We start from the raw sequence: 24,020 nt of genomic DNA, 5'->3' as shown, positions 1-24,020 counted from the left end.
GCAGCTGAGACTCCCCACCCTTCTAGCTTTTGTAAAATTTCCTCATCTCTGATGTAAGCTGGTAAGCTTAAAAAAGAAACCATGAGTTCATCATTACACAGATCTTTGACATGCACTGTGTTGTCCCCAATTTTGAAACCATCTAGGATTCTCTCTTTCCCTTTGATGTGTGACATGGTAATTTCATATTTCTGCGGCCCTGTCGCCCTACAGGCTATTAAACCTCCACACAGTGCTCTTATGCATCTCATTAATTCGAGAACTGGGACTTCATCCTGCCCAGTTACCTCGACACTGACCGTCAGTTCTCTGTCATACTTGTGGTCGCCACCCGCAGATTTCGCCGCTCCATGTCGCTGCTGCAGCTGCCTTTCCCCACCAGACGCCGCATCTCTTTCCGCCGCCAATTCTCTCTCACTCTCCGTCGCCTCTCCAGTAGCTCCTCGCTGCCCAGGTCTTCTCGGAACCACGTCTTCAGCTCTGTTCTTCAGGCCACCAGCTCTCGTTGCCTGTGGACCGGCTCCAGCGCTCCTTCCACACATCTCCTCTGAATCAGCCGCTGCTCGCCGTCTTTCCCCCGCTGTCGCTGCGGAAGCCGCTCTCGCATTTCCCTCCGGCAGTTTTCCTTCCGACTTCTTCATGTTTCGTTTCTGATTGTTTCTTTTAACAAGCAACCATTTTTCATTTTCTTCACCTGTTTGTGCGTTTATGTCAAGTCCGTTTTCCATGCTCGTAATCTGAAATCCGTTTGCAGAGTTCAAATCCATTTGGTCCGTCCGAAAGTTTTCCATTAGGAAAAAAAAAACTCAAATTGACCTCCCCCGATCAGTATAAAAACTGTCGGGGGGAAAAAATGTTCACTCTAAAAACGAACCAAAAATGCACGGAAAATAAGGAAGAACAATGAAAAAGGCTGAAAAAAACGAAAGAAATGGGAAAAGCGGAGTCCGCGACCTCCGTGTGTCGTGCTGTCAGCGTACCGTCTGATTGGCGCATGCGTGTTCAGAGTGGTATGGCCGTAAGCCCTTGACTCTTACACACATGGGCTCTATATCCATTTCACTCACTTTACAACCTCAGAAAAAAAGTGAAGCGCAAAAGCCTCAGGGTCTTTTCACACGCCAAATAGGTGTCCTGTCAATAAAAGAAAAGAATGTTGATGTCATCTAGAGAAAAGTACTGCATCTGCCATCTGTCTACTTCAAATTAACCACTGCAGGACATTCCATTCCAAAGCTGTGGAGGGCGCTTCAAGAAAAGGTGTGTGAGGGAAGCTCGCTCATGCTGGTCCCCAAACACTCAAAGCTGCCCTTTCCTCACAATGAAACAAAAAAGCTTACAAAATCTGGTATTCCCAGGCGGTCTCCCATCCAAGTACTAACCAGGCCCAACCCTGCTTAGCTTCCCAGATCAGACGAGATCGGGCGTGTTCAGAGTGGTTAGGCGTAAGCTCTTGACTCTGACACACATGGGCTCTATATCCATTTCACACACTTTACAACCTCAGAAAAAAAGTGATGCGCAACAGCCTCAGGTTCTTTTCACACGCCAAATCGGTGTCCTGTCAATAAAACAAAAGAATGTTGATGTCATCGAGAGAAAAGTACTGCATCTGCCATCTGTCTTCTTCAAATTAACCACTGCATGAAATTCCATTCCAAAGCTGCAGAGGGCGCTTCAAGAAAAGGTGTGTGAGGGAAGCTCGCTCATGCTGGTCCCCAAAGACTCAAAGCGGCCCTTTCCTCACAATGAAACAAAAAAGCTTACAGCACCTGGTATTCCCAGGCGGTCTTCCATCCAAGTACTAACCAGGCCCGACCCTGCTAAGCTTCCGAGATCAGACGAGATCGGGCGTGTTCAGAGTGGTATGGCCGTAAGCCCTTGACTCTCACACACATGGGCTCTATATCCATTTCACTCACTTTACAACCTCAAAAAAAATGTGATGTGCAACAGCCTCACGGTCTTTTTACACACCAAATAGTTGTCCTTTCAATACAAAGAAAAAAATGTTGATGTCATCTAGAGAAAAGTACTGCATCTGCAATCTGTCTACTTCAAATTACACACTGCATGACATTCCATTCGAAAGCTGTGGAGGGCACTTCAAGAAAAGGTGTGTGAGGGAAGCTCGCTCATGCTGGTCCCCAAAGACTCAAAGCTGCCCTTTCCTCACAAAGAAATAAAAAAGCTTACAGCACCTGGTATTCCCAGGCGGTCTTCCATCCAAGTACTAACCAGGCCCGACCCTGCTTGGCTTCCGAGATCAGACGAGATCGGGCGTGTTCAGAGTAGTATGGCCATAAGCCTTTGACTCTGACACACATGGGCTCTATATCCATTTCACACAATTTACAACCTCAGAAAAAAAGTGATGCGCAACAGCCTCAGGGTCTTTTAACACGCCAAATACGTGTCCTGTCAATAAAAGAAAAGAATGTTGATGTCATCGAGAGAAAAGTACTGCATCTGCCATCTGTCTTCTTCAAATTAACCACTGCATGAAATTCCATTCCAAAGCTGCAGAGGGCGCTTCAAGAAAAGGTGTGTGAGGGAAGCTCGCTCATGCTGGTCCCCAAAGACTCAAAGCGGCCCTTTCCTCACAATGAAACAAAAAAGCTTACAGCACCTGGTATTCCCAGGCGGTCTTCCATCCAAGTACTAACCAGGCCCGACCCTGCTAAGCTTCCGAGATCAGACGAGATCGGGCGTGTTTTTTTTTTTTTTGTCTTTTATTATCAAAAATACATCATACATTTTTACCAACTGTACATTCTTATTTACATGACAAAATTTAACAATTATATAAAAAATAAATTCCTTCAGGAAAGAAATCTTATCAAAAAAAAACCCCCACCCTTGATACACCTCGAACTTGATGAAAACACCATCAGAGTTTTTTTTTTTTTTTTTTTTTAATTAAGTTAAATTTAGACAAATAAACCAACACTATGTGCCTACAGCCACTGGAGCAATGCAGGTCATTCCAAAAAAAAAATAAATAAAAATTAAAGAGAGACAAAAAAAAACTCATGGGACTAAAAAGAACAAATTCCTGTCGTGAAGTGTCACACACACAATTTTTTTTTTTTTTTTTTTAAATGAAATTTTATCAAAATGAAATGTTAAACACACCAAAAACATAAACCACCCAATTTGCTCACCCCTTTATTAAATTTGAAAAATACTTTGCTTTATAAAAAAAAGAGACTACTTAGCTGGGAATTTGAAGAGAAAACATACCATTGTCAATCTTGTTTATTTCAATTTTGCCATTTGCTATGTTGAAAAATGTGTTTTTCCTGCAGAAAGTGTTTTCAAAAATATCCTTGTCCATGTCATGTAAGATTTGTAGGTGCGTCAAGAGTGTTGTGTAAAAAAACCCAAATATGTTTATTTTCTTCTTTTCATAGAGAGCGTAGTTTCTAGTTGTCCAAATTGATTTTTTTGCAAAAGTGAGTATGGTATTTATGAGAGTCCTGTTCTGATCCTTTTGTTTCAGTGTTGTACCAAAGAGAAGAGTCCATGTCCATAGTGTTTCATCTGTCAAACTGAAATTGCAGTGCTCTTGCAGTAGCATCCTGATGAAATTCCTGAATTTATCCGATTCCTTGCAGTTGATGAATAGATGCTCCTGGTCTTCCGGTTCTTTATTGCAGATTTGGCATGTCCTACTGTAGTTTTCCTTATTAATCTGGTGTAATTTGATTCCTGTGAAAATTCTCCTGTGTCTGATATTGAATTCTAGCTTGAAAGTATTGCTGTCCATGTAAGGTATGTTAAGGTTTTGCCAGATTTTTCCTATCGGTATTCCCTTGAATAATTGTGCCCAGTGTTTTTCTGCTTTTGGAGTGCGTTTCATTGAGTTAATCCCTATGGTGTACCAGTCCTTTGTTTTCACCTGTGACAGCTCTTTCCCTGTGTACTGTGTGACAAGCTCAAGCGGTGGGAGTTCGGGGTCTGCTCTCGATTTGTCCGTGATGATTAAGTTTCTCCACAGTGAGGTTATGTTTCTGTTGATTTTGTTACCTAGTCCATTTAGGTAATCCTTTCTGCACGGTGTCCCTGTTTTTTTGAGTTGGGTTGTGACTTTCCTGAGACTGAACAGACCCCTTTCCCCCACCACTTGACCGACCCTTGTTATATTATGTTGCTGAAGTGCCCTGCATTTAAGTGTCCTACCATTGTGTGTGAAAAAGGTGCTTTCGAGAAAAGGTAACTGCAGCACATGACTTTTCTGACTGCACTTAGGCCTGAGGTGGGGCAGGAATTTGCCCCATGCCTCTAGCACCTCCTGGTAGAACATCGGTAGCGAGCCATGGCTTTTCCCAGGAAGGAGGTGATAAAGAGGGAGTTTCTCCCCCTCCCCGTACTCAGCCAGGTAGCCCGCCATTGTGTCCTCCCAGGGGTACTGCCTGTTCGAATCGAGAAAATTTCTAACTAATTTGGCCCTGAGTGCATCTTTTTTTGCACTGATGTCAATTAGTCCTAATCCCCCCTCCCTTTTATTCGCAATTATCACCCGATGAGCGATCGAATTTCCCTTTCCCCTCCAAAGGAAGGAGGAGATCGCTTCATTGAGCGAATTTAGTGCCCACTGCGGTAGCTCACAGGCCCCCAAAACATGATTAATTTTTGACAGTATTAAGGCATTGATGACAATTACCTTTCCTCTCAGGCTTAAACCCCTACTTCTCCATAAATTAAGTGTATTTTCTACCTTTTTTACAAGTTCTCTCCACCCTAAGTCCCTGGCTTCCCCTTCATTTTTACCAATGTATACACCCAGTATTTTCCTGTATTCTTTAGTGCTAAAACCCCAATTATTTTTTAAACTATTTTTACCGAATTCCATCATTTCTGACTTATTTCTGTTAACCTTAGCTCCTGATGCTTTTTCATATCTTTCTAGATGTTTTATAATATAATTTAAATTTTCTTCATTTTTAAACATTATATTGATATCATCCGCAAATTGTGCTATTTTAACGACTTTGTCTCTATATGTTTTTATACCTATAATATTCTTATCATTCATTATACTTAAAGCTAGTGGCTCAGCAACAATACTGTATAAAAGAGCTGAAAGCGGGCATCCTTGCCTTACCGATCTTTTTAATTTGATCTTTTCTGTTAGTTGTCCATTTATCTTTATTTGACTGTATGCGTTATCGTATAATAATTTAATCCATCTAATAAAGCCTTCACCGTATCCAAATCTTTTTAAAGTTTTATATAAGAAAAGATGTTCTACTCTGTCGAATGCTTTCTCCAAATCAATTCCGAGCAGATACCCCCCCTGTGCTGCCATTGTCCTGACGGTATCCTTTATTGTAAGGATCGTATCTATGATGTCTCTATCTGGTATGCCGTATGCCTGTGTATTACCAATAATGGTTCCTATTGTAAGTTTAAGCCTGTTTGCCAGTGTTTTGGTCAGTATCTTGTAATCTGTATTGAGTAAACTTATTGGTCTATAGTTTGTTATATCCTGTTTTGAACCTTTATTTTTGTAGATAAGTGAAATTATTCCTGCAGTGAATGTATTGGATGTTCTCTGTTCCCGTTCCATTGAGTGGTACAATGACAGCAACAGGGGAGCTATCTGCTCTTTGAAACAAATATAAAATTCTGCTGTTAAACCATCTACCCCTGGACTTTTGTTTTTATTTAAGCTATCTATTGCCGTCTTTATCTCATTAATAGTAATTTGTGCATCAGACCATTCCTTATCCTCCACTGAAATACTAGTTTGGATATTTGATAACAACTTGTCTACCTCTTCGCTATTGCTATATCCATTATCAAATAATTCTTTATAAAACTCTGTAGTTACTCTTAGTATATTTTCTTGATCGTCATATTCTTTTCCAGTTATATCGTTGATTTTTTCTATTATAGTTTTGTTTTGTTTTTGCTTTTCGAGCCCCAAAAAATATGCGGTGCATTTTTCTCCTTCTACTAAATTTTTAACTCTGCTTCTTATCATTGCACCTCTGCATTTTATTTTTTCTATGTTTCCTAGTTTTGCTTTATATAATTCATAGTTTTCTGTGTTTCTGTTAGGTTCTTTATCAAATAATGCTATTTCATGATTGATTAATTTTCTTAGTCGATTTTCTTCCAGCTCCTCTCTCCACTTTTTCTCTTTACTATAATTTATACTACTTCTTTTAATTCTTTGCTTTAGAATTTCCCACTTTTCTATAAAATTATTTTCTATTTTCATTTCAATTTTTGCATAATCAAGCAGTTTTGTGATTTTTTTAACGTAAGTTGAATCTGCCAGGAGGCTGGAGTTGAGGCACCAGGTACCTCCCCCCCTGAAACCTCCTGCAGCACCCAAGTAACACTCAATTGTTGCGTGATCACTCCATGCGTTATAATTATATTGTATTTTATTGATCTGTTTTGTTGCTTCAGGGGCCGCTAGACATAAATCTATTCTGGCTTGTTTCATTTTTCCCTGCACAACCTGTCTTCTGGAGTACTCTTTCTTGAATGGGTTGTGAATTCTCCATACATCTGTCAAATTGTGAATATTCATTAAATTATATAGCTCAGTTCTGCTTGTGTCATTCTTGTATACATTGTTAATTGATATATCATCCTTAGTTAATGCGATATTGAAATCTCCTATTATTATGGTTCTATGATCTATCCATCTGCTTATACTATTTAGAAACATTTTCCTTTCCTTTTCACAGTTACTGGCATATATGTTAACAATTCTGTATGTTCTATTGTTTATGCAAACATCTATAATAAGTATTCTACCTTTCTTGTCATGATATATTAACTTGCTATTGGTACTTATAGTCTTTTTTACTAAAATAGCTACGCCACAAGATTTACTTGTGCCGTTGCTAAAAAAGACATCTCCTTCCCACATTTTGCTTGCTGCCGCCACGCTATCCCCTTCCCACCTTGTCTCCTGTAAGCAGAGAATGTCACACTTGCTTTTAAGTAAAATGGCGGTCATCCTGCCATAAGTGCGGAGTCCATTGACATTAAGGGAGTGCAGCAGAAACATGGTCAGACCAAAAAAACCTTTAAACAGCCAATTTTCCCTCAAGATTTTTTACCTCTCCCTCCTTCTTTCTTCTGTTTTTTCTTCATCGCAGCATCTTTTATTGAGGTGTGCTTTTTCCGAATATTTTTTATTGTGGCAAAGTCCATTTCCGAGTCACTGTTTGATCTACTCTGAGGAGGGAAGGTGGAGGGCACATTTAAGGTAGGTACCCTGGTGGATGTGGCTGCCGCCGGCTGCAATTCTCTTGGGGTATCCCCCACCTCCATTGATTCCAGGAGTTGAGAAGGCTCCGGCTCCTTTTCGGACCCGTTTCCTCCTCCATCCTTTCCTCTCTGCTGTGGGCCTGAGTCAGTGCTCATGTCATTCAGACTTGAACCAAGCCTTGTGCCTGGGCTCTGCACCACTTTAGGAGGGCTCTGGGTTCTCTGAGGGGCGTAACCCTCACCGGCAGCCTGCTTGGCGGCGCCACTACCCACCTCGTCATCTTCCTCCTCATCCTCCGTTCCTCCCTCACTTAAACCTTCCATCTCACTGTACAGCTCCTCAGATCCAGATTCCACCACAATATCCTCATCACTATAATTACAATTACATTCATCAATTTTGTTCCAACACACCTCACATTTCTGTATCTTATTAGGTTTCCTGTTGCACTCCCTTGCATAATGCCCCTGGACACCACACTTATGGCAGGAGAACTCAGGACAGTCCCTTAGGATGTGCCCCGGCTGGAGGCACATCCTACACACCCTAGCCTGCCTATCATGTATGACCCTGAAATATTCCGGTCCCATTGCTGTGTCAAACCGTGCTGAATAAGGCAGAGATTGGACTTTATCTGTAAACTTTACTTTGAGAAACCGCGTCCCATCAGCAATTTGCGTACCCGGCCACATCCTCCTCCTTATAGTTGATGCAGCTGAGACTCCCCACCCTTCTAGCTTTTGTAAAATTTCCTCATCTCTGATGTAAGCTGGTAAGCTTAAAAAAGAAACCATGAGTTCATCATTACACAGATCTTTGACATGCACTGTGTTGTCCCCAATTTTGAAACCATCTAGGATTCTCTCTTTCCCTTTGATGTGTGACATGGTAATTTCATATTTCTGCGGCCCTGTCGCCCTACAGGCTATTAAACCTCCACACAGTGCTCTTATGCATCTCATTAATTCGAGAACTGGGACTTCATCCTGCCCAGTTACCTCGACACTGACCGTCAGTTCTCTGTCATACTTGTGGTCGCCACCCGCAGATTTCGCCGCTCCATGTCGCTGCTGCAGCTGCCTTTCCCCACCAGACGCCGCATCTCTTTCCGCCGCCAATTCTCTCTCACTCTCCGCCGCCTCTCCAGTAGCTCCTCGCTGCCCAGGTCTTCTCGGAACCACGTCTTCAGCTCTGTTCTTCAGGCCACCAGCTCTCGTTGCCTGTGGACCGGCTCCAGCGCTCATCTCCTCTGAATCAGCCGCTGCTCGCCGTCTTTCCCCCGCTGTCGCTGCGGAAGCCGCTCTCGCATTTCCCTCCGGCAGTTTTCCTTCCGACTTCTTCATGTTTCGTTTCTGATTGTTTCTTTTAACAAGCAACCATTTTTCATTTTCTTCACCTGTTTGTGCGTTTATGTCAAGTCCGTTTTCCATGCTCGTAATCTGAAATCCGTTTGCAGAGTTCAAATCCATTTGGTCCGTCCGAAAGTTTTCCATTAGGAAAAAAAAAACTCAAATTGACCTCCCCCAATCAGTATAAAAACTGTCAGGGGGAAAAAATGTTCACTCTAAAAACGAACCAAAAATGCACGGAAAATAAGGAAGAACAATGAAAAAGGCTGAAAAAAACGAAAGAAATGGGAAAAGCGGAGTCCGCGACCTCCGTGTGTCGTGCTGTCAGCGTACCGTCTGATTGGCGCATGCGTGTTCAGAGTGGTATGGCCGTAAGCCCTTGACTCTCACACACATGGGCTCTATATCCATTTCACTCACTTTACAACCTCAAAAAAAATGTGATGTGCAACAGCCTCACAGTCTTTTTACACACCAAATAGTTGTCTTGTCAATACAAAGAAAAGAATGTTGATGTCATCTAGAGAAAAGTACTGCATCTGCCATCTGTCTACTTCAAATTAATCACTGCATGACATTCAATTCCAAAGCTGTGGAGGGCGCTTCAAGAAAAGGTGTGTGAGGGAAGCTCGCTCATGCTGGTCCCCAAAGACTCAAAGCTGCCCTTTCCTCACAAAGAAATAAAAAAGCTTACAGCACCTGGTATTCCCAGGCGGTCTTCCATCCAAGTACTAACCAGGCCCGACCCTGCTTGGCTTCCGAGATCAGACGAGATCGGGCGTGTTCAGAGTGGTTTGGCCGTAAGCCCTTGACTCTGACACACATGGGCTCTATATCCATTTCACACAATTTACAACCTCAGAAAAAAAGTGATGCGCAACAGCCTCAGGGTCTTTTAACACGCCAAATACGTGTCCTGTCAATAAAAGAAAAGAATGTTGATGTCATCGAGAGAAAAGTACTGCATCTGCCATCTGTCTTCTTCAAATTAACCACTGCATGAAATTCCATTCCAAAGCTGCAGAGGGCGCTTCAAGAAAAGGTGTGTGAGGGAAGCTCGCTCATGCTGGTCCCCAAAGACTCAAAGCGGCCCTTTCCTCACAATGAAACAAAAAAGCTTACAGCACCTGGTATTCCCAGGCGGTCTTCCATCCAAGTACTAACCAGGCCCGACCCTGCTAAGCTTCCGAGATCAGACGAGATCGGGCGTGTTCAGAGTGGTATGGCCGTAAGCCTTTGACTCTGACACACATGGGCTCTATATCCATTTCACACAATTTACAACCTCAGAAAAAAAGTGATGCGCAACAGCCTCAGGGTCTTTTCACACGCCAAATCGGTGTCCTGTCAATAAAAGAAAAGAATGTTGATGTCATCTAGAGAAAAGTACTGCATCTGCCATCTGTCTACTTCAAATTAACCACTGCATGACATTCCATTCCAAAGCTGTGGAGGGCGCTTCAAGAAAAGGTGTGTGAGGGAAGCTCGCTCATGCTGGTCCCCAAACACTCAAAGCTGCCCTTTCCTCACAATGAAACAAAAAAGCTTACAGCACCTGGTATTCCCAGGCGGTCTCCCATCCAAGTACTAACCAGGCCCAACCCTGCTTAGCTTCCGAGATCAGACGAGATCGGGCGTGTTCAGAGTGGTATGGCCGTAAGCTCTTGACTCTCACACACATGGCCTCTATATCCATTTCACACACTTTACAACCACAGAAAAAAAGTGATGCGCAACAGCCTCAGGGTCTTTTCACACGCCAAATACGTATCCTGTCAATAAAACAAAAGAATGTTGATGTCATCGAGAGAAAAGTACTGCATCTGCCATCTGTCTTCTTCAAATTAACCACTGCATGAAATTCCATTCCAAAGCTGCAGAGGGCCCTTCAAGAAAAGGTGTGTGAGGGAAGCTCGCTCATGCTGGTCCCCAAAGTCTCAAAGCGGCCCTTTCCTCACAATGAAACAAAAAAGCTTACAGCACCTGGTATTCCCAGGCGGTCTTCCATCCAAGTACTAACCAGGCCCGACCCTGCTAAGCTTCCGAGATCAGACGAGATCGGGCGTGTTCAGAGTGGTATGGCCGTAAGCCCTTGACTCTCACACACATGGGCTCTATATCCATTTCACTCACTTTACAACCTCAAAAAAAATGTGATGTGCAACAGCCTCACGGCCTTTTTACACACCAAATAGTTGTCCTGTCAATACAAAGAAAAGAATGTTGATGTCATCTAGAGAAAAGTACTGCATCTGCAATCTGTCTACTTCAAATTACACACTGCATGACATTCCATTCGAAAGCTGCAGAGGGCGCTTCAAGAAAAGGTGTGTGAGGGAAGCTCGCTCATGCTGGTCCCCAAAGACTCAAAGCGGCCCTTTCCTCACAATGAAACAAAAAAGCTTACAACACCTGGTATTCCCAGGCGGTCTTCCATCCAAGTACTAACCAGGCCCGACCCTGCTAAGCTTCTGAGATCAGACGAGATCGGGCGTGTTCAGAGTGGTATGGCCGTAAGCCCTTGACTCTCACACACATGGGCTCTATATCCATTTCACTCACTTTACAACCTCAAAAAAAATGTGATGTGCAACAGCCTCACGGTCTTTTTACACACCAAATAGTTGTCCTGTCAATACAAAGAAAAAAATGTTGATGTCATCTAGAGAAAAGTACTGCATCTGCAATCTGTCTACTTCAAATTACACACTGCATGACATTCTATTCGAAAGCTGTGGAGGGCGCTTCAAGAAAAGGTGTGTGAGGGAAGCTCGCTCATGCTGGTCCCCAAACACTCAAAGCTGCACTTTCCTCACAATGAAACAAAAAAGCTTACAGCACCTGGTATTCCCAGGCGGTCTCCCATCCAAGTACTAACCAGGCCCAACCCTGCTTAGCTTCCGAGATCAGACGAGATCGGGCGTGTTCAGAGTGGCCTGGCCGTAAGCCCTTGACTCTCACACACATGGGCTCTATATCCATTTCACTCACTTTACAACCTCAAAAAAAATGTGATGTGCAACAGCCTCAGGGTCTTTTTACACACCAAATAGTTGTCCTGTCAATACAAAGAAAAGAATGTTGATGTCATCTAGAGAAAAGTACTGCATCTGCAATCTGTCTACTTCAAATTACACACTGCATGACATTCCATCCGAAAGCTGTGTAGGGCGCTTCAAGAAAAGGTGTGTGAGGGAAGCTCGCTCATGCTGGTCCCCAAACACTCAAAGCTGCCCTTTCCTCACAATGAAACAAAAAAGCTTACAGCACCTGGTATTCCCAGGCGGTCTCCCATCCAAGTACTAACCAGGCCCAACCCTGCTTAGCTTCCGAGATCAGACGAGATCGGGCGTGTTCAGAGTGGTATGGCCGTAAGCCCTTGACTCTCACACACATGGGCTCTATATCCATTTCACTCACTTTACAACCTCAAAAAAAATGTGATGTGCAACAGCCTCACGGTCTTTTTACACACCAAATAGTTGTCCTGTCAATACAAAGAAAAAAATGTTGATGTCATCTAGAGAAAAGTACTGCATCTGCAATCTGTCTACTTCAAATTACACACTGCATGACATTCCATTCAAAAGCTGTGGAGGGCACTTCAAGAAAAGGTGTGTGAGGGAAGCTCGCTCATGCTGGTCCCCAAAGACTCAAAGCTGCCCTTTCCTCACAAAGAAATAAAAAAGCTTACAGCACCTGGTATTCCCAGGCGGTCTTCCATCCAAGTACTAACCAGGCCCGACCCTGCTTGGCTTCCGAGATCAGACAAGATCGGGCGTGTTCAGAGTAGTATGGCCATAAGCCTTTGAGTCTGACACACATGGGCTCTATATCCATTTCACACAATTTACAACCTCAGAAAAAAAGTGATGCGCAACAGCCTCAGGGTCTTTTCACACGCCAAATAGGTGTCCTGTCAATAAAAGAAAAGAATGTTGATGTCATCTAGAGAAAAGTACTGCATCTGCCATCTGTCTACTTCAAATTAACCACTGCATGAAATTCCATTTCAAAGCTACAGAGGGCCCTTCAAGAAAAGGTGTGTGAGGGAAGCTCGCTCATGCTGGTCCCCAAACACTCAAAGCTGCCCTTTCCTCACAATGAAACAAAAAAGCTTACAGCACCTGGTATTCCCAGGCGGTCTCCCATCCAAGTACTAACCAGGCCCAACCCTGCTTAGCTTCCGAGATCAGACGAGATCGGGCGTGTTCAGAGTGGTATGGCCGTAAGCTCTTGACTCTCACACACATGGGCTCTATATCCATTTCACTCACTTTACAACCTCAAAAAAAATGTAATGTGCAACAGCCTCACAGTCTTTTTACACACCAAATAGTTGTCCTGTCAATACAAAGAAAAGAATGTTGATGTCATCTAGAGAAAAGTACTGCATCTGCAATCTGTCTACTTCAAATTACACACTGCATGACATTCCATCCGAAAGCTGTGTAGGGCGCTTCAAGAAAAGGTGTGTGAGGGAAGCTCGCTCATGCTGGTCCCCAAACACTCAAAGCTGCCCTTTCCTCACAATGAAACAAAAAAGCTTACAGCACCTGGTATTCCCAGGCGGTCTCCCATCCAAGTACTAACCAGGCCCGACCGTGCTTAGCTTCCGAGATCAGACGAGATCGGGCGTGTTCAGAGTGGTATGGCCGTAAGCCTTTGACTCTGACACACATGGGCTCTATATCCATTTCACACAATTTACAACCTCAGAAAAAAAGTGAAGCGCAAAAGCCTCAGGGTCTTTTCACACGCCAAATAGGTGTCCTGTCAATAAAAGAAAAGAATGTTGATGTCATCTAGAGAAAAGTACTGCATCTGCCATCTGTCTACTTCAAATTAACCACTGCATGAAATTCCATTCCAAAGCTGCAGAGGGCGCTTCAAGAAAAGGTGTGTGAGGGAAGCTCGCTCATGCTGGTCCCCAAACACTCAAAGCGGCCCTTTCCTCACAATGAAACAAAAAAGCTTACAGCACCTGGTATTCCCAGGCGGTCTTCCATCCAAGTACTAACCAGGCCCGACCCTGCTAAGCTTCCGAGATCAGACGAGATCGGGCGTGTTCAGAGTGGTATGGCCGTAAGCCCTTGACTCTCACACACATGGGCTCTATATCCATTTCACTCACTTTACAACTTCAAAAAAAATGTGATGTGCAACAGCCTCACGGTCTTTTTACACACCAAATAGGTGTCCTGTCAATACAAAGAAAAAAATGTTGATGTCATCTAGAGAAAAGTACTGCATCTGCCATCTGTCTACTTCAAATTACACACTGCATGACATTCCATTCGAAAGCTGTGGAGGGCGCTTCAAGAAAAGGTGTGTGAGGGAAGCTCGCTCATGCTGGTCCCCAAAGACTCAAAGCTGCCCTTTCCTCACAAAGAAATAAAAAAGCTTACAGCACCTGGTATTCCCAGGCGGTCTTCCATCCAAGTACTAACCAGGCCCGACGCTGCTTAGCTTCCGAGATCAGACGAGATCGGGAGTGTTCAGAGTGGTATGGCCGTAAGCTCTTGACTCTCACACACATGGGCTCTATATCCATTTCACACACTTTACAACCTCAGAAAAAAAGTGATGCGCAACAGCCTCAGGGTCTTTTCACACGCCAAATCGGTGTCCTGTCAATAAAACAAAAGAATGTTGATGTCATCGAGAGAAAAGTACTGCATCTGCCATCTGTCTTCTTCAAATTAACCACTGCATGAAATTCCATTCCAAAGCTGCAGAGGGCGCTTCAAGAAAAGGTGTGTGAGGGAAGCTCGCTCATGCTGGTCCCCAAAGACTCAAAGCGGCCCTTTCCTCACAATGAAACAAAAAAGCTTACAACACCTGGTATTCCCAGGCGGTCTTCCATCCAAGTACTAACCAGGCCCGACCCTGCTAAGCTTCCGAGATCAGACGGGGTCGGGCGTGTTCAGAGTGGTATGGCCGTAAGCCCTTGACTCTCACACACATGGGCTCTATATCCATTTCACTCACTTTACAACCTCAAAAAAAATGTGATGTGCAACAGCCTCACGGTCTTTTTACACACCAAATAGTTGTCCTGTCAATACAAAGAAAAAAATGTTGATGTCATCTAGAGAAAAGTACTGCATCTGCAATCTGTCTACTTCAAATTAACCACTGAATGACATTCCATTCCAAAGCTGTGGAGGGCGCTTCAAGAAAAGGTGTGTGAGGGAAGCTCGCTCATGCTGGTCCCCAAACACTCAAAGCTGCCCTTTCCTCACAATGAAACAAAAAAGCTTACAGCACCTGGTATTCCCAGGCGGTCTCCCATCCAAGTACTAACCAGGCCCAACCCTGCTTAGCTTCCGAGATCAGACGAGATCGGGAGTGTTCAGAGTGGTATGGCCGTAAGCTCTTGACCCTCACACACATGGGCTCTATATCCATTTCACACACTTTACAACCTCAGAAAAAAAGTGATGCGCAACAGCCTCAGGGTCTTTTCACACGCCAAATCGGTGTCCTGTCAATAAAACAAAAGAATGTTGATGTCATCGAGAGAAAAGTACTGCATCTGCCATCTGTCTTCTTCAAATTAACCACTGCATGAAATTCCATTCCAAAGCTGCAGAGGGCGCTACAAGAAAAGGTGTGTGAGGGAAGCTCGCTCATGCTGGTCCCCAAAGACTCAAAGCGGCCCTTTCCTCACAATGAAAAAAAAAAGCTTACAACACCTGGTATTCCCAGGCGGTCTTCCATCCAAGTACTAACCAGGCCCGACCCTGCTAAGCTTCCGAGATCAGACGGGATCGGGCGTGTTCAGAGTGGTATGGCCGTAAGCCCTTGACTCTCACACACATGGGCTCTATATCCATTTCACTCACTTTACAACCTCAAAAAAAATGTGATGTGCAACAGCCTCACGGTCTTTTTACACACCAAATAGTTGTCCTGTCAATACAAAGAAAAAAATGTTGATGTCATCTAGAGAAAAGTACTGCATCTGCAATCTGTCTACTTCAAATTACACACTGCATGACATTCTATTCGAAAGCTGTGGAGGGCGCTTCAAGAAAATGTGTGTGAGGGAAGCTCGCTCATGCTGGTCCCCAAACACTCAAAGCTGCACTTTCCTCACAATGAAACAAAAAAGCTTACAGCACCTGGTATTCCCAGGCGGTCTCCCATCCAAGTACTAACCAGGCCCAATCCTGCTAAGCTTCCGAGATCAGACGAGATCGGGCGTGTTCAGAGTGGTATGGCCGTAAGCTCTTGACTCTCACACACATGGGCTCTATATCCATTTCACACACTTTACAACCTCAGAAAAAAAGTGATGCGCAACAGCCTCAGGGTCTTTTCACACGCCAAATCGGTGTCCTGTCAATAAAACAAAAGAATGTTGATGTCATCGAGAGAAAAGTACTGCATCTGCCATCTGTCTTCTTCAAATTAACCACTGCATGAAATTCCATTCCAAAGCTGCAGAGGGCCCTTCAAGAAAAGGTGTGTGAGGGAAGCTCGCTCATGCTGGTCCCCAAAGTCTCAAAGCGGCCCTTTCCTCACAATGAAACAAAAAAGCTTACAGCACCTGGTATTCCCAGGCGGTCTTCCATCCAAGTACTAACCAGGCCCGACCCTGCTAAGCTTCCGAGATCAGACGAGATCGGGCGTGTTCAGAGTGGTATGGCCGTAAGCCCTTGACTCTCACACACATGGGCTCTATATCCATTTCACTCACTTTACAACTTCAAAAAAAATGTGATGTGCAACAGCCTCACGGTCTTTTTACACACCAAATAGGTGTCCTGTCAATACAAAGAAAAAAATGTTGATGTCATCTAGAGAAAAGTACTGCATCTGCAATCTGTCTACTTCAAATTACACACTGCATGACATTCCATTCGAAAGCTGTGGAGGGCGCTTCAAGAAAAGGTGTGTGAGGGAAGCTCGCTCATGCTGGTCCCCAAAGACTCAAAGCTGCCCTTTCCTCACAAAGAAATAAAAAAGCTTACAGCACCTGGTACTCCCAGGCGGTCTCCCATCCAAGTACTAACCAGGCCCGACCCTGCTTAGCTTCCGAGATCAGACGAGATCGGGCGTGTTCAGAGTGGTATGGCCGTAAGCCCTTGACTCTTACACACATGGGCTCTATATCCATTTCACTCACTTTACAACCTCAGAAAAAAAGTGAAGCGCAACAGCCTCAGGGTCTTTTCACACGCCAAATAGGTGTCCTGTCAATAAAAGAAAAGAATGTTGATGTCATCTAGAGAAAAGTACTGCATCTGCCATCTGTCTACTTCAAATTAACCACTGCATGACATTCCATTCCAAAACTGTGGAGGGCGCTTCAAGAAAAGGTGTGTGAGGGAAGCTCGCTCATGCTGGTCCCCAAAGACTCAAAGCTGCCCTTTCCTCACAATGAAACAAAAAAGCTTACAGCACCTGGTATTCCCAGGCGGTCTCCCATCCAAGTACTAACCAGGCCCAACCCTGCTTAGCTTCCGAGATCAGACGAGATCGGGCGTGTTCAGAGTGGCATGGCCGTAAGCTCTTGACTCTCACACACATGGGCTCTATATCCATTTCACACACTTTACAACCTCAGAAAAAAAGTGATGCGCAACAGCCTCAGGGTCTTTTCACACGCCAAATCGGTGTCCTGTCAATAAAACAAAAGAATGTTGATGTCATTGAGAGAAAAGTACTGCATCTGCCATCTGTCTTCTTCAAATTAACCACTGCATGAAATTCCATTCCAAAGCTGCAGAGGGCCCTTCAAGAAAAGGTGTGTGAGGGAAGCTCGCTCATGCTGGTCCCCAAAGTCTCAAAGCGGCCCTTTCCTCACAATCAAACAAAAAAGCTTACAGCACCTGGTATTCCCAGGCGGTCTTCCATCCAAGTACTAACCAGGCCCGACCCTGCTAAGCTTCCGAGATCAGACGAGATCGGGCGTGTTCAGAGTGGTATGGCCGTAAGCCCTTGACTCTCACACACATGGGCTCTATATCCATTTCACTCACTTTACAACCTCAAAAAAAATGTGATGTGCAAAAGCCTCACAGTCTTTTTACACACCAAATAGTTGTCCTGTCAATACAAAGAAAAGAATGTTGATGTCATCTAGAGAAAAGTACTGCATCTGCAATCTGTCTACTTCAAATTACACACTGCATGACATTCCATCCGAAAGCTGTGTAGGGCGCTTCAAGAAAAGGTGTGTGAGGGAAGCTCGCTCATGCTGGTCCCCAAACACTCAAAGCTGCCCTTTCCTCACAATGAAACAAAAAAGCTTACAGCACCTGGTATTCCCAGGCGGTCTCCCATCCAAGTACTAACCAGGCCCGACCCTGCTTAGCTTCCGAGATCAGACGAGATCGGGCGTGTTCAGAGTGGTATGGCCGTAAGCCCTTGACTCTGACACACATGGGCTCTATATCCATTTCACACAATTTACAACCTCAGAAAAAAAGTGAAGCGCAACAGCCTCAGGGTCTTTTCACACGCCAAATAGGTGTCCTGTCAATAAAAGAAAAGAATGTTGATGTCATCTAGAGAAAAGTACTGCATCTGCCATCTGTCTACTTCAAATTAACCACTGCATGACATTCCATTCCAAAGCTGTGGAGGGCGCTTCAAGAAAAGGTGTGTGAGGGAAGCTCGCTCATGCTGGTCCCCAAAGACTCAAAGCTGCCCTTTCCTCACAAAGAAATAAAAAAGCTTACAGCACCTGGTATTCCCAGGCGGTCTTCCATCCAAGTACTAACCAGGCCCGACCCTGCTTGGCTTCCGAGATCAGACGAGATCGGGCGTGTTCAGAGTAGTATGGCCATAAGCCTTTGACTCTGACACACATGGGCTCTATATCCATTTCACACAATTTACAACCTCAGAAAAAAAGTGATGCGCAACAGCCTCAGGGTCTTTTCACACGCCAAATCGGTGTCCTGTCAATAAAAGAAAAGAATGTTGATGTCATCTAGAGAAAAGTACTGCATCTGCCATCTGTCTACTTCAAATTAACCACTGCATGACATTCCATTCCAAAGCTGTGGAGGGCGCTTCAAGAAAAGGTGTGTGAGGGAAGCTCGCTCATGCTGGTCCCCAAACACTCAAAGCTGCCCTTTCCTCACAATGAAACAAAAAAGCTTACAGCACCTGGTATTCCCAGGCGGTCTCCCATCCAAGTACTAACCAGGCCCGACCCTGCTTAGCTTCCGAGATCAGGAGTGTTCAGAGTGGTATGGCCGTAAGCTCTTGACTCTCACACACATGGGCTCTATATCCATTTGACACACTTTACAACCTCAGAAAAAAAGTGATGCGCAACAGCCTCAGGGTCTTTTCACACGCCAAATCGGTGTCCTGTCAATAAAACAAAAGAATGTTGATGTCATCGAGAGAAAAGTACTGCATCTGCCATCTGTCTTCTTCAAATTAACCACTGCATGAAATTCCATTCCAAAGCTGCAGAGGGCGCTTCAAGAAAAGGTGTGTGAGGGAAGCTCGCTCATGCTGGTCCCCAAAGACTCAAAGCGGCCCTTTCCTCACAATGAAACAAAAAAGCTTACAACACCTGGTATTCCCAGGCGGTCTTCCATCCAAGTACTAACCAGGCCCGACCCTGCTAAGCTTCCGAGATCAGACGGGATCGGGCGTGTTCAGAGTGGTATGGCCGTAAGCCCTTGACTCTCACACACATGGGCTCTATATCCATTTCACTCACTTTACAACCTCAAAAAAAATGTGATGTGCAACAGCCTCACGGTCTTTTTACACACCAAATAGTTGTCCTGTCAATACAAAGAAAAAAATGTTGATGTCATCTAGAGAAAAGTACTGCATCTGCAATCTGTCTACTTCAAATTACACACTGCATGACATTCTATTCGAAAGCTGTGGAGGGCGCTTCAAGAAAATGTGTGTGAGGGAAGCTCGCTCATGCTGGTCCCCAAACACTCAAAGCTGCACTTTCCTCACAATGAAACAAAAAAGCTTACAGCACCTGGTATTCCCAGGCGGTCTCCCATCCAAGTACTAACCAGGCCCAACCCTGCTAAGCTTCCGAGATCAGACGAGATCGGGCGTGTTCAGAGTGGTATGGCCGTAAGCTCTTGACTCTCACACACATGGGCTCTATATCCATTTCACACACTTTACAACCTCAGAAAAAAAGTGATGCGCAACAGCCTCAGGGTCCTTTCACACGCCAAATCGGTGTCCTGTCAATAAAACAAAAGAATGTTGATGTCATTGAGAGAAAAGTACTGCATCTGCCATCTGTCTTCTTCAAATTAACCACTGCATGAAATTCCATTCCAAAGCTGCAGAGGGCCCTTCAAGAAAAGGTGTGTGAGGGAAGCTCGCTCATGCTGGTCCCCAAAGTCTCAAAGCGGCCCTTTCCTCACAATGAAACAAAAAAGCTTACAGCACCTGGTATTCGCAGGCGGTCTTCCATCCAAGTACTAACCAGGCCCGACCCTGCTAAGCTTCCGAGATCAGACGAGATCGGGCCTGTTCAGAGTGGTATGGCCGTAAGCCCTTGACTCTCACACACATGGGCTCTATATCCATTTCACTCACTTTACAACCTCAAAAAAAATGTGATGTGCAAAAGCCTCACAGTCTTTTTACACACCAAATAGTTGTCCTGTCAATACAAAGAAAAGAATGTTGATGTCATCTAGAGAAAAGTACTGCATCTGCAATCTGTCTACTTCAAATTACACACTGCATGACATTCCATCCGAAAGCTGTGTAGGGCGCTTCAAGAAAAGGTGTGTGAGGGAAGCTCGCTCATGCTGGTCCCCAAACACTCAAAGCTGCCCTTTCCTCACAATGAAACAAAAAAGCTTACAGCACCTGGTATTCCCAGGCGGTCTCCCATCCAAGTACTAACCAGGCCCGACCCTGCTTAGCTTCCGAGATCAGACGAGATCAGGCGTGTTCAGAGTGGTATGGCCGTAAGCCCTTGACTCTGACACACATGGGCTCTATATCCATTTCACACAATTTACAACCTCAGAAAAAAAGTGAAGCGCAACAGCCTCAGGGTCTTTTCACACGCCAAATAGGTGTCCTGTCAATAAAAGAAAAGAATGTTGATGTCATCTAGAGAAAAGTACTGCATCTGCCATCTGTCTACTTCAAATTAACCACTGCATGACATTCCATTCCAAAGCTGTGGAGGGCGCTTCAAGAAAAGGTGTGTGAGGGAAGCTCGCTCATGCTGGTCCCCAAAGACTCAAAGCTGCCCTTTCCTCACAAAGAAATAAAAAAGCTTACAGCACCTGGTATTCCCAGGCGGTCTTCCATCCAAGTACTAACCAGGCCCGACCCTGCTTAGCTTCCGAGATCAGACGAGATCGGGCGTGTTCAGAGTGGTATGGCCATAAGCCCTTGACTCTGACACACATGGGCTCTATATCCAATTCACACAATTTACAACCTCAGAAAAAAAGTGATGCGCAACAGCCTCAGGGTCTTTTAACACGCCAAATACGTGTCCTGTCAATACAAAGAAAAGAATGTTGATGTCATCGAGAGAAAAGTACTGCATCTGCCATCTGTCTACTTCAAATTACACACTGCATGACATTCCATTCGAAAGCTGTGGAGGGCACTTCAAGAAAAGGTGTGTGAGGGAAGCTCGCTCATGCTGGTCCCCAAAGACTCAAAGCTGCCCTTTCCTCACAAAGAAATAAAAAAGCTTACAGCACCTGGTATTCCCAGGCGGTCTTCCATCCAAGTACTAACCAGGCCCGACGCTGCTTAGCTTCCGAGATCAGACGAGATCGGGCGTGTTCAGAGTAGTATGGCCATAAGCCTTTGACTCTGACACACATGGGCTCTATATCCATTTCACACAATTTACAACCTCAGAAAAAAAGTGATGCGCAACAGCCTCAGGGTCTTTTCACACGCCAAATCGGTGTCCTGTCAATAAAAGAAAAGAATGTTGATGTCATCTAGAGAAAAGTACTGCATCTGCCATCTGTCTACTTCAAATTAACCACTGCATGACATTCCATTCCAAAGCTGCAGAGGGCGCTTCAAGAAAAGGTGTGTGAGGGAAGCTCGCTCATGCTGGTCCCCAAACACTCAAAGCTGCCCTTTCCTCACAATGAAACAAAAAAGCTTACAGCACCTGGTATTCCCAGGCGGTCTCCCATCCAAGTACTAACCAGGCCCGACACTGCTTAGCTTCCGAGATCAGACGAGATCGGGCGTGTTCAGAGTGGTATGGCCGTAAGCCCTTGACTCTTACACACATGGGCTCTATATCCATTTCACTCACTTTACAACCTCAGAAAAAACGTGATGCGCAACAGCCTCAGGGACTTTTCACACGCCAAATAGGTGTCCTGTCAATATAAAGAAAAGAATGTTGATGTCATCTAGAGAAAAGTACTGCATCTGCCATCTGTCTTCTTCAAATTACACGCTGCATGACATTCAATTTCAAAGCTGCGGAAAGGCGCTTCAAGAAGAAGTGCGTGAGGGAAGCTCGCTCATGCTGGTCCCCAAAGACTCAAAGCTGCCCTTTCCTCAAGCTGAAGTTAAAAGAATTGCAAATTAATCCTTCACAGGTACTTGTTCACAGAGATGGATGAAATAAAAATTGAATATATTCTAGTATTATAAAAATACAATGAACAAAATTATTAACAATGAGTAAGAGGATTTTCAAAACAAAACAAACAGTGTCTTTCTTGGTTCTGAACTTTCGTTTCACTGAAAATAAAAATCTTTTTTAGTTGGATAGTTTCACATAAAATACCCTCAAGTCATCCTTTACACCTCAATTGTAAGGAAAAAAAGTTTCCTCTACAAAAGATAACCCTTTTGTTTTTTTAAAATATACATCATATTTAATCCCTTTCAGAATCCTTAAGTTACCTTCTAAACCGGTATTCTTTAATTTACAACAACTAAAACTCAATATTTTACCTGTGGGCACACACACATTCATATGAAACACCTTAAATTTAATTTTTACCTGTTTCAGGCCTGTTTATTGAAGCTCGTGTGCGGTCGGGGCTTCACAACTGTAATGGCCGCTTCACTCGCAGCTGAGCACACAATAAAAGCAAGTGCATGTGTATGTTAGTCCTCAAAAATCCAGGGTTTTATTAGAAGGGGGAGAACGGGAATGGAGGATGAGAGTCTGAATGGTAATGGCAATGGCGGTGGAAGTCACAATCCAAACACTCACACGCAATGGCGGGACAGCGAAAGTCACGAAGAAGAAAACACAGCAGGACAAGGCACAGCAGAACAGCAGAGCCATCGGATGGAAACCCGTCTCTCTCTCTCCAATGTCCGTCTCCTTCAAGCATATTATCTTAATTTAGCCACAATTATCAAACATTATCTCGTGTCGAATTCGCATTACCTTTACTTTCGCTCCAAACATATTACAACGCTAAAGCTACGATCTGCAGGCACATTAGCACGGAATGCTATCCCTAGCTAGCACGTCGCTAACCATGTACACATCCAGTCTCTTTTCACTATAACAGTTAGATAAAGCGCAAATACAGGCATAAATATTCACCTCTCGAAGGTCACACAGAAGTTTATATCAGGACCACCAGTCGTCGACCTCCAAAATAAACTTAAATGCTCTCCACACAAACGATGCCTCCCCTCTTAACTCTCTGATCATTGCCTCTGTTTCTCTCCCCATGCGCGCTAACTACTCACCTCACAAACCTGCGCCACTAGTCCCACCCCTTACACAGTAACTTTCCTCTCATTGGCTTTTGCGGTCTTAATACACCCAAAGATAAGACAGGAATGAAATGATTGACAGGTAACAATTGAGGTTACATATAAACACGGCTTCTTCCCCTCTCCTTATTCTCAGATCACTGATCTTTTACAGACTCAGAGAACTTAAAGACCTTTATATGAATTTATTTTTTAACTGTAAATAGTTTTACTTTTTAAATGTTACATATTATATTTATGCTTTTAACCTGCTCACATTATAACCAATTTTAAAGATCATGAACTCTATTTATTTTTGAACTTTTTAACACATCTCTTTCTGCTTTTTATGCGATGTAATTTATTTGATTTTTGTACAGGGCTACGTGTTGTATGATAACAAGAGTGTATATTGTTTACAATGTGTTACAGTCAATGGGTGGCACGGTGGTACCGTTGTTAACAGTGTCGCCTCAAAGCAAGTTCAAGTCCTGGCTCGAGCACAGGTTCTTTCTGTGTGGTGTGTGCATGTTCTCTCCGTGCCTGCGTGGGTATTCTGTCTGCAATGGACTGGCTACCTGTCCAGGGTGAAACCTGCCTCTCACCTGAAAGCCACTGGGAAAGGCTCCAGCCTCCCCCTGCAACCCTTAACAGAAATAAGCTGGGATGCATGGAAGTATAGAAAGCGGATACAATGAAGCGCATACAAATTTTTCGAATGCACGAAAAAGTCTCACCTTTTGTTTTTTTCATAT

At 44.2% G+C, this 24,020-nt stretch overlaps 29 non-coding genes and 4 pseudogenes across 29 annotated transcripts; all 33 read right to left on the bottom strand.

The window, feature by feature from the left end:
- Positions 1–1,333: 1,333 nt before the first annotated feature.
- On the bottom strand, positions 1,334–1,451 carry LOC147264161 (5S ribosomal RNA; annotated as a pseudogene).
- A 309-nt stretch (positions 1,452–1,760) lies between these two features.
- Positions 1,761–1,879, bottom strand: LOC147264160 (5S ribosomal RNA). Its single transcript, XR_015113797.1, has one exon. It is a non-coding gene; the product is annotated as a 5S ribosomal RNA (ribosomal RNA).
- A 310-nt stretch (positions 1,880–2,189) lies between these two features.
- Positions 2,190–2,308, bottom strand: LOC147264159 (5S ribosomal RNA). The gene has a single exon (XR_015114343.1). It is a non-coding gene; the product is annotated as a 5S ribosomal RNA (ribosomal RNA).
- Positions 2,309–9,273: 6,965 nt separating this feature from the next.
- LOC147264158 (5S ribosomal RNA) lies at positions 9,274–9,392 on the bottom strand. Its single transcript, XR_015114222.1, has one exon. It is a non-coding gene; the product is annotated as a 5S ribosomal RNA (ribosomal RNA).
- Positions 9,393–9,701: 309 nt separating this feature from the next.
- On the bottom strand, positions 9,702–9,820 carry LOC147264157 (5S ribosomal RNA). The gene has a single exon (XR_015113796.1). It is a non-coding gene; the product is annotated as a 5S ribosomal RNA (ribosomal RNA).
- Positions 9,821–10,129: 309 nt separating this feature from the next.
- LOC147264156 (5S ribosomal RNA) lies at positions 10,130–10,248 on the bottom strand. Its single transcript, XR_015115499.1, has one exon. It is a non-coding gene; the product is annotated as a 5S ribosomal RNA (ribosomal RNA).
- Positions 10,249–10,557: 309 nt separating this feature from the next.
- On the bottom strand, positions 10,558–10,676 carry LOC147264155 (5S ribosomal RNA). The gene has a single exon (XR_015113794.1). It is a non-coding gene; the product is annotated as a 5S ribosomal RNA (ribosomal RNA).
- A 310-nt stretch (positions 10,677–10,986) lies between these two features.
- LOC147264154 (5S ribosomal RNA) lies at positions 10,987–11,105 on the bottom strand (annotated as a pseudogene).
- Positions 11,106–11,415: 310 nt separating this feature from the next.
- LOC147264153 (5S ribosomal RNA) lies at positions 11,416–11,534 on the bottom strand. The gene has a single exon (XR_015113166.1). It is a non-coding gene; the product is annotated as a 5S ribosomal RNA (ribosomal RNA).
- Positions 11,535–11,844: 310 nt separating this feature from the next.
- Positions 11,845–11,963, bottom strand: LOC147264152 (5S ribosomal RNA). The gene has a single exon (XR_015115488.1). It is a non-coding gene; the product is annotated as a 5S ribosomal RNA (ribosomal RNA).
- A 310-nt stretch (positions 11,964–12,273) lies between these two features.
- On the bottom strand, positions 12,274–12,392 carry LOC147264151 (5S ribosomal RNA). The gene has a single exon (XR_015115218.1). It is a non-coding gene; the product is annotated as a 5S ribosomal RNA (ribosomal RNA).
- A 309-nt stretch (positions 12,393–12,701) lies between these two features.
- On the bottom strand, positions 12,702–12,820 carry LOC147264150 (5S ribosomal RNA). Its single transcript, XR_015115475.1, has one exon. It is a non-coding gene; the product is annotated as a 5S ribosomal RNA (ribosomal RNA).
- Positions 12,821–13,130: 310 nt separating this feature from the next.
- Positions 13,131–13,249, bottom strand: LOC147264149 (5S ribosomal RNA). Its single transcript, XR_015112976.1, has one exon. It is a non-coding gene; the product is annotated as a 5S ribosomal RNA (ribosomal RNA).
- Positions 13,250–13,558: 309 nt separating this feature from the next.
- Positions 13,559–13,677, bottom strand: LOC147264148 (5S ribosomal RNA). Its single transcript, XR_015113793.1, has one exon. It is a non-coding gene; the product is annotated as a 5S ribosomal RNA (ribosomal RNA).
- A 310-nt stretch (positions 13,678–13,987) lies between these two features.
- LOC147264147 (5S ribosomal RNA) lies at positions 13,988–14,106 on the bottom strand. Its single transcript, XR_015113075.1, has one exon. It is a non-coding gene; the product is annotated as a 5S ribosomal RNA (ribosomal RNA).
- A 309-nt stretch (positions 14,107–14,415) lies between these two features.
- On the bottom strand, positions 14,416–14,534 carry LOC147264146 (5S ribosomal RNA). Its single transcript, XR_015115145.1, has one exon. It is a non-coding gene; the product is annotated as a 5S ribosomal RNA (ribosomal RNA).
- A 310-nt stretch (positions 14,535–14,844) lies between these two features.
- Positions 14,845–14,963, bottom strand: LOC147264145 (5S ribosomal RNA). Its single transcript, XR_015113104.1, has one exon. It is a non-coding gene; the product is annotated as a 5S ribosomal RNA (ribosomal RNA).
- A 309-nt stretch (positions 14,964–15,272) lies between these two features.
- On the bottom strand, positions 15,273–15,391 carry LOC147264144 (5S ribosomal RNA). Its single transcript, XR_015114296.1, has one exon. It is a non-coding gene; the product is annotated as a 5S ribosomal RNA (ribosomal RNA).
- Positions 15,392–15,701: 310 nt separating this feature from the next.
- LOC147264143 (5S ribosomal RNA) lies at positions 15,702–15,820 on the bottom strand. Its single transcript, XR_015114215.1, has one exon. It is a non-coding gene; the product is annotated as a 5S ribosomal RNA (ribosomal RNA).
- A 309-nt stretch (positions 15,821–16,129) lies between these two features.
- On the bottom strand, positions 16,130–16,248 carry LOC147264142 (5S ribosomal RNA). Its single transcript, XR_015113792.1, has one exon. It is a non-coding gene; the product is annotated as a 5S ribosomal RNA (ribosomal RNA).
- Positions 16,249–16,558: 310 nt separating this feature from the next.
- LOC147264141 (5S ribosomal RNA) lies at positions 16,559–16,677 on the bottom strand. The gene has a single exon (XR_015115444.1). It is a non-coding gene; the product is annotated as a 5S ribosomal RNA (ribosomal RNA).
- Positions 16,678–16,986: 309 nt separating this feature from the next.
- Positions 16,987–17,105, bottom strand: LOC147264140 (5S ribosomal RNA). Its single transcript, XR_015115496.1, has one exon. It is a non-coding gene; the product is annotated as a 5S ribosomal RNA (ribosomal RNA).
- A 309-nt stretch (positions 17,106–17,414) lies between these two features.
- On the bottom strand, positions 17,415–17,533 carry LOC147264139 (5S ribosomal RNA). The gene has a single exon (XR_015113791.1). It is a non-coding gene; the product is annotated as a 5S ribosomal RNA (ribosomal RNA).
- A 310-nt stretch (positions 17,534–17,843) lies between these two features.
- On the bottom strand, positions 17,844–17,962 carry LOC147264138 (5S ribosomal RNA). Its single transcript, XR_015113487.1, has one exon. It is a non-coding gene; the product is annotated as a 5S ribosomal RNA (ribosomal RNA).
- Positions 17,963–18,271: 309 nt separating this feature from the next.
- LOC147264137 (5S ribosomal RNA) lies at positions 18,272–18,390 on the bottom strand. The gene has a single exon (XR_015114342.1). It is a non-coding gene; the product is annotated as a 5S ribosomal RNA (ribosomal RNA).
- A 309-nt stretch (positions 18,391–18,699) lies between these two features.
- On the bottom strand, positions 18,700–18,808 carry LOC147264136 (5S ribosomal RNA; annotated as a pseudogene).
- Positions 18,809–19,117: 309 nt separating this feature from the next.
- LOC147264135 (5S ribosomal RNA) lies at positions 19,118–19,236 on the bottom strand. The gene has a single exon (XR_015114295.1). It is a non-coding gene; the product is annotated as a 5S ribosomal RNA (ribosomal RNA).
- A 310-nt stretch (positions 19,237–19,546) lies between these two features.
- Positions 19,547–19,665, bottom strand: LOC147264134 (5S ribosomal RNA). Its single transcript, XR_015112999.1, has one exon. It is a non-coding gene; the product is annotated as a 5S ribosomal RNA (ribosomal RNA).
- Positions 19,666–19,974: 309 nt separating this feature from the next.
- Positions 19,975–20,093, bottom strand: LOC147264133 (5S ribosomal RNA; annotated as a pseudogene).
- Positions 20,094–20,403: 310 nt separating this feature from the next.
- On the bottom strand, positions 20,404–20,522 carry LOC147264132 (5S ribosomal RNA). Its single transcript, XR_015115594.1, has one exon. It is a non-coding gene; the product is annotated as a 5S ribosomal RNA (ribosomal RNA).
- Positions 20,523–20,831: 309 nt separating this feature from the next.
- On the bottom strand, positions 20,832–20,950 carry LOC147264131 (5S ribosomal RNA). The gene has a single exon (XR_015112926.1). It is a non-coding gene; the product is annotated as a 5S ribosomal RNA (ribosomal RNA).
- Positions 20,951–21,260: 310 nt separating this feature from the next.
- On the bottom strand, positions 21,261–21,379 carry LOC147264130 (5S ribosomal RNA). The gene has a single exon (XR_015114308.1). It is a non-coding gene; the product is annotated as a 5S ribosomal RNA (ribosomal RNA).
- Positions 21,380–21,688: 309 nt separating this feature from the next.
- Positions 21,689–21,807, bottom strand: LOC147264129 (5S ribosomal RNA). Its single transcript, XR_015115410.1, has one exon. It is a non-coding gene; the product is annotated as a 5S ribosomal RNA (ribosomal RNA).
- Between the last annotated feature and the right edge of the window lie 2,213 nt (positions 21,808–24,020).

The sequence above is a fragment of the Aulostomus chinensis genome, chromosome 4 (assembly GCF_037954235.1).
Source record: "Aulostomus chinensis isolate RoL2024-O1b breed Wild chromosome 4, RoL_Achi_v1.0, whole genome shotgun sequence".
NCBI lineage: Eukaryota > Metazoa > Chordata > Actinopteri > Syngnathiformes > Aulostomidae > Aulostomus > Aulostomus chinensis.
Note: the sequence above shows the minus strand (reverse complement) of the source record. Positions and strands in the feature narration are given on the sequence as shown.